The sequence below is a fragment of the Sapajus apella genome, unplaced genomic scaffold (assembly GCF_009761245.1).
Source record: "Sapajus apella isolate SASKATOON/1434 unplaced genomic scaffold, GSC_monkey_1.0 scaffold73, whole genome shotgun sequence".
Taxonomy (NCBI): domain Eukaryota; kingdom Metazoa; phylum Chordata; class Mammalia; order Primates; family Cebidae; genus Sapajus; species Sapajus apella.
Genome location: NW_022437013.1, coordinates 1,993,769 through 2,003,278, shown reverse-complemented (window position 1 = coordinate 2,003,278; position 9,510 = coordinate 1,993,769). Strand labels below are relative to the sequence as shown.

At 34.0% G+C, this 9,510-nt stretch overlaps 1 long non-coding RNA gene across 1 annotated transcript; it reads right to left on the bottom strand.

The window, feature by feature from the left end:
• Window positions 1-407: 407 nt before the first annotated feature.
• Window positions 408-2,027, bottom strand: LOC116531938. The gene is made up of 2 exons (XR_004260644.1): window positions 1,931-2,027; window positions 408-784 (listed from the first exon to the last, which is right to left on the bottom strand). It is a non-coding gene; the product is annotated as an uncharacterized LOC116531938 (long non-coding RNA).
• Between the last annotated feature and the right edge of the window lie 7,483 nt (window positions 2,028-9,510).

Genomic DNA, 9,510 nt, shown 5'->3' with positions numbered 1-9,510 from the left:
CAGAGCCCTGCCATCTGTCTTGGTTCTTGGCAGTGAGAACATAGTAAAGTTTCTGGAGATAAAGTCCATGAAAGTGTGGGGGCATCCCTAAGACTGTGGACCCCAGGAGTCTCTCATTTTCATGTTAGTCCACACTCCATCTTCAGCAATTTGTCAAAATTACCATTTAGGTGTCCCTATCAATTTATGTATGGCTCTAGAGATTTATGCTTCATTTAAGGAAATTACAGCTGTGACTCAATGAGTTTGCTTGTCTTTCCAGATTTCAGAAGGGCAGTTTGCTCTGTGATTTTATTTCTGGGTCGAATATAACTCATTCATTTTCAGTTTTATTTTTCCTTATTGTAAGGATGGTAGTGATTACTTCTAGGTTATTTACTTATTAGAGCTGAAATAAACAAAAAGACTTTGTTCTTTGTATTTGAGTTTGTTGTTTAATTAATTTGGCTTCAGTCCTCATTGTTTGTGGCATGTCAGGGCCAGTACAATTTGTATTCTTTCCTTACTCCTCTTATCAAACAATGTCTTAATCCATGAACACTCACACTGTATCAAGTAAGATTCATTTTAGCTGCTCCTAATGAAAAAATCTAAAGTAACAGAGATTTTAAGTTGATAGAAGCTATTTCTGTTTTATGTAAAGGAGGTTTGGAGATAGGCATTCCAGGCCGGTATAGAGATACCTTGGGGACATAGAGATCTAATTTCTTTCTTTCTTCTATCATAGCCCTAACATACAATTTCCAGTTCAGAATGGCCACTGAATTGTCAGCCATTAACTTTCCTGTTAGTAGAAAGAAGACAGGAGGTTAAGGGACAACAAGAGCATGCATCTGCCCATCTTTTAGAAACTTTCAATATAGTTTCATCCTGTAACTTCTACTTACATCTTAGTCTTAATACCACATCTAACTGTAAGAGAACCTGGGAAATGAAATCTTTTTTGCTGTGTGCATTGGGATCCCAATTAAAACAATAGTCACTAAGCAAAGAGTAATAATGTATATTGAGTTGACAAATAATAGACCCTGTCAACAAGATTCAAAATCAGTGGAGTTTGAAAGCTAATAGCAATTTGATTCCAAGTTATCTTTCTAAAAACAAAATTAAAACGAAAACACACAGACAACAACTACAATTGACTTTGTTTTCATTAGCTGATGGAGTAAGAATTCACGATGATATGGCTTTGCTGACTGGAAGAACACCAGGGTCCTTGGTTTTACACTGATTTAGATAAAACAACACAGACACACGTGGACTGCTTTTAAGGACTGGAGGGTTTAATAGGCAAGAAAGAAGGAAGAAATTCCCCCATGCAGAGACAGAGGGAGGGGGACTTCAATGGGTAAAACAAATCACTGTTTAAAACAAATTTCTAAACAGATCTTGCTTTGTGTTTCTGGGGATGGAATAAATATATTCCTATGATGGTTCACTTTCATATAGGGGCTTGATGATTAGGCAATGACTGATGAACACAATTGTTGGATTTTTGGAAGAGAAGAAGTGCCATGTGGGACTGCCAGTTTACTAACAGGGAAAGTTGGGTTGGGAGAAATCAAAGAAATAAGAAACAGTGATTTCTGCTTGGGCATTGTGCTTTTTGTGTTTGATTCAACTATAGAAGTTACAAAAATAACATTTTTTTATCGACAAAGTGGGGTGAGACATCACCACTAGACAGTTGTTATCTAATTGCTAAATTCAGTTAAAGAGGTGAAGGCATCACAGTTCTCTGTTTCCAATGGTTAAAAAAAAAATAGTCTCAAATTGGTCAATTCCTCCACAAATCTTTGAAAATTAACTATATAGAAAATTCCTAAAATAAGAACTCACTTGATAGGTTCAATACCTGAATGCTTTTCTAATTTTCTATGTGATACTACTTTAAATAAAACTGTAATTACATGTTTAAACTGACACATACTAAATTTTGAGACAAGTGATCAGGTTTAGGACATGATCTGCATGTTTACTAGATAATTTTCCATAGTTTCTATGTTTTAATTGAAGTGCTTTGAGAAAAAAAGGAGAGAAAACAGTAAGGATTTAAATAATGCCAATTTCTACAGTAAAAAAAAAAAAAGCTAATGATTGAAATGGATGAGCTACTGACATTGCCATATTTAAAGTGTTTATAAATAATTTTATGTACCATATTGTAAAATTTATGACCTAATAAAATATAAACAAATTGATGATTTCTTTTCTGAAATCAAAAGAGGTTAGGTTCAATCAGTTTCTTACACATCACTTATACATCACTGTGATGTTCAAGATTTACTATGATATCCCTGAGGTCCTGTAACTAGATCATGAGGTGCCTTCTTAGTAATTAAAGAATATAAATTGTGTTCAGTGTTGCCTACAGTGAAATGCCATTTTGTTGAAAAGGAGTAATTCAAATAAAGTATATATGTTAATTGTCAGTGAAATAGAAGAACAAATGAAGTGAATCATCCAATTAACCATCCAGGCAAATGAAGATATATTTGAGTCAAATAAAGGTACTCAGCTCACTTTGAGGAATCACTTAGAGGGAGTTTGCTTACTTTGGTATAAATGAATATTTAATATTTTTAGAGGTGCCCCCCTGAGCTGATACCCAAGCTATCTCAGCAAGGTCCTATTTCTCTTTTGCTTGACTCATATGACTAAAATCTGTAAGAAGTAATTTCCCCTGAATTTACAGAATACGTATTACCATCTATGTTAAAGCAAGATTTAAAAAAATGGAGTTAATATTTTCATTTCCTTCATTATATTATCCTGTTGTTATAAGCATCTTTCAGCCTCTGTAAAGTGAGGAAAATGATTTAGTATTTTAAAATGTATGTAGAACTAAAGGTAAAATCAGATAATACCCCTTTATAGCCAACTGTTATGATAACCTCTTTATGGCCAACTATTATGGCAATGTCCCAAACTCTAAAAAAATAAATAGACAAACTAAAGCAAATAAACATAACATGTATGATTGATTGAAAATGGAAAATATTTTTTAACAAATTGACAAAACAATACAGTTTAGGGAATTATTTTCTTTCATATTCCTTGGAATTTATAGATTGACAAAGAGTGATTACTTTTATGATAGAGTTATATAATTTTACCAGTCTTTGTACAAATCCAAAACTTGTCAACCCTCAGACTCACAATACTTTTTAAAAATAAATGTTATTCCAGATACAATTCAAGTACTATGAGATCTTTTACTTTTCTGGCTGCTGTGGACTGAATTTTGCTCCCCCCAAATTTATATGTTGAAGTCTTAACCTACAACTTGGTGGTATTGGGAAATGGCATTTTTGAGAAGTAATTAGGTCAAGGGGAAACCATTAGTATGGGGTCCTCATAATGGGATTATTGCCCTTATAAGAAGAGATAAGAGAGCACTCTCTCCTCTCTCAAAACCTCTCCCTCTGTTTTTGTCATGTGAGGACACAGTAAGATGACGATGATCTGCAAACCAGAAAGAGGACTCTCAACTAGGAGCCAAATGAGCTGATACCTTTATCATGGACGTCCCATCCTCCAGAACTGTGAGAAATAAATGTCTGTTGTTTAAGTCACAGAGTTTATGATATTGTGCTATAGCAGGAAGATACTGCCAAACATTTTACATGTTGTTATTATGCAAATAATATGTTCATTTATTAGTTGAGTGCATAATTTGTTCTTGGAAATATGGTAATTACTAGGGATACAAAGTAACTTAAACATAGTTCTTACCCTTTTGGAGCTTACAGAATAGCAAGAGAGACTGGCAATAACAAATCCAATGTGAGAAGTTGTATGACAGGGAAGTAGAGGATCCTATGAGAACACATAAGTGGAACACCTAACTTGAACTGCACTATGTGCATGAATCTATTATTTTATTTAGCAATGTATCAAGTACTGGGAAGTTAATTTTGGGATAGAGAAGACTGGTCTTTGATATTTGGAATTAAAGTTCTGGTGGTATTAAACGGCAATGTGTCCCAATTATTTAGGGATACCTAAATTCTGCCTTTTCCCTAGCTAATCCCTAGAGGTTCATTAGAGAGCTACATGCACGTGTAAAAATGCTAAATAAGATATGAAATGATACTTTATTATCCAAGTCAATATAATCTGAAATGCAGGGGTGTCTCAGGCTGAATTGGAGCATGTAACTTAGAAAGGAAGAAAAAAACATATGTGGGCCTCAACGCAAATCTTAAATTTACAGCCAGCCTTTCACCAAACGCAAAGAAACAAGAAAGCCTAAATTCCATTTGCCCACAAGAGAGAATGTGCTAGATGTCTTCACTTTCTGAACTTGCCTCCATGTAAAAAGAGGGAGAAGGATGAAGAGGTTCACAATTTTTTATCACAAAGTTACTGCTCATTAGCAATGGTGACCTAATCAGTTTCCTAGTATCTGACAAATCAGGTTATTATTCCACCCTCTTTGGTTTTGGGAGGCAGGGTGGGAAGAATATACAGACAAAAGGGGACACATAAGCAGTCAAAGGGGTGGGAGGCTTTCCCCTTCCCTGGTTAGCTCATTTTTTTGTTTAAGACATCAGGATTAACAGGAAAGCCTATAAAATAAGTGTTCTTCCCTGGAGAAAATGGATAAAATATACAAATCCTACTGTATCGGATAGACTTATCTCATTTTCCACGGTTCTTATTGATACTTCTTGGACCAATACAACAGACATTCTAGCCGATTGTCCTCAGAAGTTTCAGAGATTGATCAGCATAGGAACTTAATTAACTCTAAGGCCTTCCTATTCCTGAAGATGTATGTTTATCTCTTACTCTAGTTCTACTAATAATGTGTAAACCTACAATGTCCTAACTAATTCTTCAGAAAGGGTTACAAAATGGATAGCACATTGTAGAAAAGCTCATATCAGAGGTTGATATGGGCAGTTGGTATAAGGTAGAATGAAACCTGCACAAAACTGTTCACTGTAGCCATGACTGGAATCAGCGTTCAAGATGAGACTATGTGAGGTGATACATAAAAGCTGGCTGACACTACCATGCCCTTCATTAAATGGAATAAATCTTGAAGTTGGTGGCCAGTCACAACCTTTATGATAGTCTTAATACAGGAAGGTTAGTGGAAGAAGGTTAGGATTTGCTTGCTTTTACTGATTCGGAAGGCATAATTGGTATTCATCCCCATCCTTCTGTATGTCATTTACATGGTGATTAACAGTAAACCAAAGGTGCATTTTCCAAACTTTACCAATAATAGATATTGCTAGTGAAAACAAAATTACAGTATCAGATGAAAATTAGAATCTTGTTGTTTTAATTTTGCTGTTTGATTTACATTGAATTTAGGCATATTTTATAGTGTCTTTTTACATTTCTTCATTTTTGAATACCATATTCTTCTTTTCTTATTTTTCTGTTGAGCCTTTCTCTAAATTGTGTTGATTTTAAAGAGCTCAGATAAATAATTAATAAATTATACTGCAAGTCCAGAAAATGTGACTGACTCTTGGGAAACAGATGTGGGGCAATGGCAGTTTCATATAATCTTTTAAATTGTACTGAATAGGTTGTTACTTATTTCTCTGCACTAGTTGTAAAATAGATTGTTATAATGGACCACTTTGAACCACAAAATTTGAATTTTAACCTAGGATTATGGTGAGTAGGTCGTTCTGTCTACAAAAACTAACAGAAGGATACTTTTAAAGTGTATACTATATTGATATTTCTGGATTCAAGTGCCATTAATTATTTGAAAATATTTTCTACCTCTTTTTAGATAAACAGTGTGTGAATGAGATAAGCTCATGCACATTACTCTAATTTTTGCAATTGGTTATTACCAAGGTAGGGGATCAATTGAGTTTGCAAGTTTATCAGTCACTTGCAGCACTGTTTATATTATGTCGGCTTCCTTAAAACCCATGTCATGGAACCAATTTAATTTTCTGCTCAAGAGTGCTGTTTCATTTACATTCAGTGTGTTCTGTTTTTTGAGATTTAGGCTTTTTCAGAAAATAGTTTTAGCAGAACACTTCCTGAGGCAGGTAGTAAATTCTAAGTTCCAGAATGTCACTGAAGAAATTTAGACAAGTGCCTGTTCATTAATTAATCTCACTATGTAAATTAGCTTTTGAGTGGAGGTTACAGAAAGGCAAGTTTTGGTTCAAAACAAAGAATATTTAATAATTTTTACTGCTTAAAATTGGAGAACATTATCTCAAAAGATAGTAAGTTCTTAGTCACTATCAGTGTTAAATGTCCAGAGACGCAATTGTTTTAGAGGGAGACCCTGCTAGAAGTGAGGATTGACTGGCTCACGGGTGTCTGTGTAAGGATGGCCTAGGTTCAGCCACATTAACAAATAACCCTAAGCGAGGTTTAAAACAACAAAATTTTCTCATAAGCTAAAATCCAAAGAAATTGAGAGGTGGAGTACGGCTGGCTCTGCTCATCCTCATTATTTCACAACTCTGGTTGACAGGTTTCATCTTGAAATGAGCTTCTGTTCTTACCAGTGTATAGAAAATAAAGGTGGTAAACAAAACAATGGCTCTGAAAGGTTTCTCCTGTAAGTGACAGTCCATTTATTGGCCAAATATTATTCATCCTTGAAAAAGAAGAAGATCCTGACATTTGCCACAACATGGATGGACCTGGAGAACACTATGTTAAGTGAAATAAGCCACAAAGAAAAAGATTGCATGATTTTGAAAAAGGCCAAATATATGAATAGAAAATAAAATAGTGGTTACTATGGTTAGAGAGGGGTGGAAGTGTGAGAATTGGGAGATGTAGATCAAAGGATACAAACTAGAAAATATGTAGGGGAAACAAGTCAAAAGATCTAATGTACAATATAAAGACTATAATTAATAGTAGTATATTCACAATTTTTTCTAAATGAATAGATTATAGCTGCTTATGCCATGGCTATGGATGGGTAACTATGGGAGATGATGGATATGTTAATTAGTTCCACCATAGTAATCATTTTACTGTACATGTGTATTTCATAACGTCATATTGTATACCTTAAATACACACAGTAAAATTTATTTTTAAAAAGACAAAGAAATAAAAACACATTGCCTAATTTTGACAGCTGCGAGTGCCATCCCACCTCATCCCCATACAGTAAACCAGATTTGTGAACAGCTCTACAAGCAACCAGAGTGTCCAGCTGTCATTCGTTTTTGAAACTGCTGAGTCCAAATAGCAGAAAGCCAATTACAGGATGTAGAAATAATCCTCATTTAGTACAGCAGACTCAACTTTTCTGCATTTTGTGTCTCTTTGAAAGAGTTTCATAAAAGCAAACAGTTAGTACAAATAAAAATTGAATGAATGTAGTTCATTGCCATATATCATATCTGCATGAATATTGCTTTTTAATTTTTTTATTTAAAATTGCTATGGATACATAGTAGCTGTACATATTTATAAGGTACAAGATATGTCAATACAAACATACTATGCATAGTGATCAAATCAGGATAACTGAAGTATCTATTACCTCAAGCATTTATCATTTCTTTGTGTTAGGAACATTCCAATTCCACTCTTTCAGTTATTTTGAAAACTATAGTAAATTATTGTTAACTATACTTGCCCTATTATGTTACTGAACACTGGATCATATTTATTCTATCTGTATTTTTGTGTCCATTAACCATCTCCTCTTTATCCCCCTCTCCCCATTACCCTTCCCAGCTAACCACCATTCTACAGCGTAAGTCCACAAGTTCATTTTTTAAACTTATATCTCCCACATATTATGGAGAAAGCATGAAGTTTGTCTTTCTGTGCCTGGCTTATTTCGCTTGACATAATGATCTCCAGTTCCATTCATGTTGTTGCAAATGACAGGATTCATTCTTTTTTATGGCTGAATAATACTCTGTTGTGTATTTGTACCACATTTACTTTATCCATTCATCCATTGTTGGATACTTAGTTTGATTCCATATCTTGGCTATTGTGAGTAGTGCTGCAATTAACATGGAAATGCAGATATTGCTTTGATATACTAATTTCCTTTCTCAGTGGGATTGCTGGATCATATAATAGCTCTATTTTTACTTTTTAAAAAAATTTTTGAAGAATCTCCATACTGTTTTCCATGGTGACTGTACTAATTTACATTCCCACCAACAGTATATACGGGATTCCCCTTTCTCCATATTCTTGACAGTATTTGTTGTTGCCTGTTTTTTGGATAAAAGCTTTTTATTTTTTTGAGACAGTGTCTTCCTGTGTTGCCTAGACTTAATTCAAACTCCTGGATTCAAGCAATCCTCTCATCTCAGCCTCCTGAGTACCTAGGACTACAGGTGTGAGCCACAGTGGCTGGCCTAAAAAGCTATTTAACTGGAATGAGATTATAGCTCATTGTGGTTTTAATTTGCATTTCTCTGGGAATTGGTGATGTTGAGATTTTTTATATACCTGTGGGGCATTTGTATGTCTTCGTTTGAGAAATGTTCATTCATATTATTTGCAAATGTTTAAGTTGGATTATTTGGTTTTGTTTTTATTGAGTTGTTTGAACTCCTTGTATGTTCTGGTTATTAATCCCTTCTCAGATTAGTAATTATCAAATATTTTCTCCCATTCTGTAGATTCTCTTTTCACTCTATTAATTGTTTCCTTTGCTGTGAAGTAGCTTTTTATCTTGGTGCAATCTCATTTATCCATTTGTGCTTTGATTGCCTATGGTTTTAACATCTTAGTCAAGAAATCTTTGCCCAGGCCAATGTGCAGGTGTGTTTGTTCAATGTTTTCTTCTAATAGTTTTATAATTTGGACTCCTATATTTAAGTCTTTAATTTATTTTTTGATTTGATTTTTCTATATGATGAGAGATGGGGTTTAGTTTCATTGTTCTGCATATGGATATCTAGTTTTTTCAGTACCATTTATTAAAGAGACTGCTCTTTCCTCAGTGCATATTTTTGGGACTTTTGTCAAAAATGAGCTGACTGTAAATGCATGAATCTATTTTGTAGTTCTCTGTTCTATTTCAATGGTCTCTGTGTCTGTTTTTATGCCAGTACCATGTTGTTTTTGTTACTGTAGCTTTATAGTATAATTTGAAGCCAGGTAATGTGATTCCTCCAGTTTAGTTCTTGCTTAGGATAGCTTTTGCCATTTTGGGTCTTTTGTGGCTCCATATGAACTACAGGATTGCATTCTCTATTTTTGTGAAGAACATTATTGGTATTTTGATAGAGATTGCATTGAATCTGTAGATTGCTTTGGGCAGTATAAACATTTTAACAACATTGATTCTTCTAACCCATAGACATGGAATATCTTTCCATTTTTTTGTTAACTCTAATTTCTTTCATCAGTGTTTTATAGTTTCCATTGTAGAGATATTTCACTTCTTCAGTTAATTCCTAGTTATTTAGTTTCACTTGCAGCTATTGTAAATGGGATTACTTTTTGATTTATTTTTCAGGTTGTTTATGCCATAAACAATGCTACTGGTTTTTTTGTGGATTTTGTATACTGAAACTCTACTGA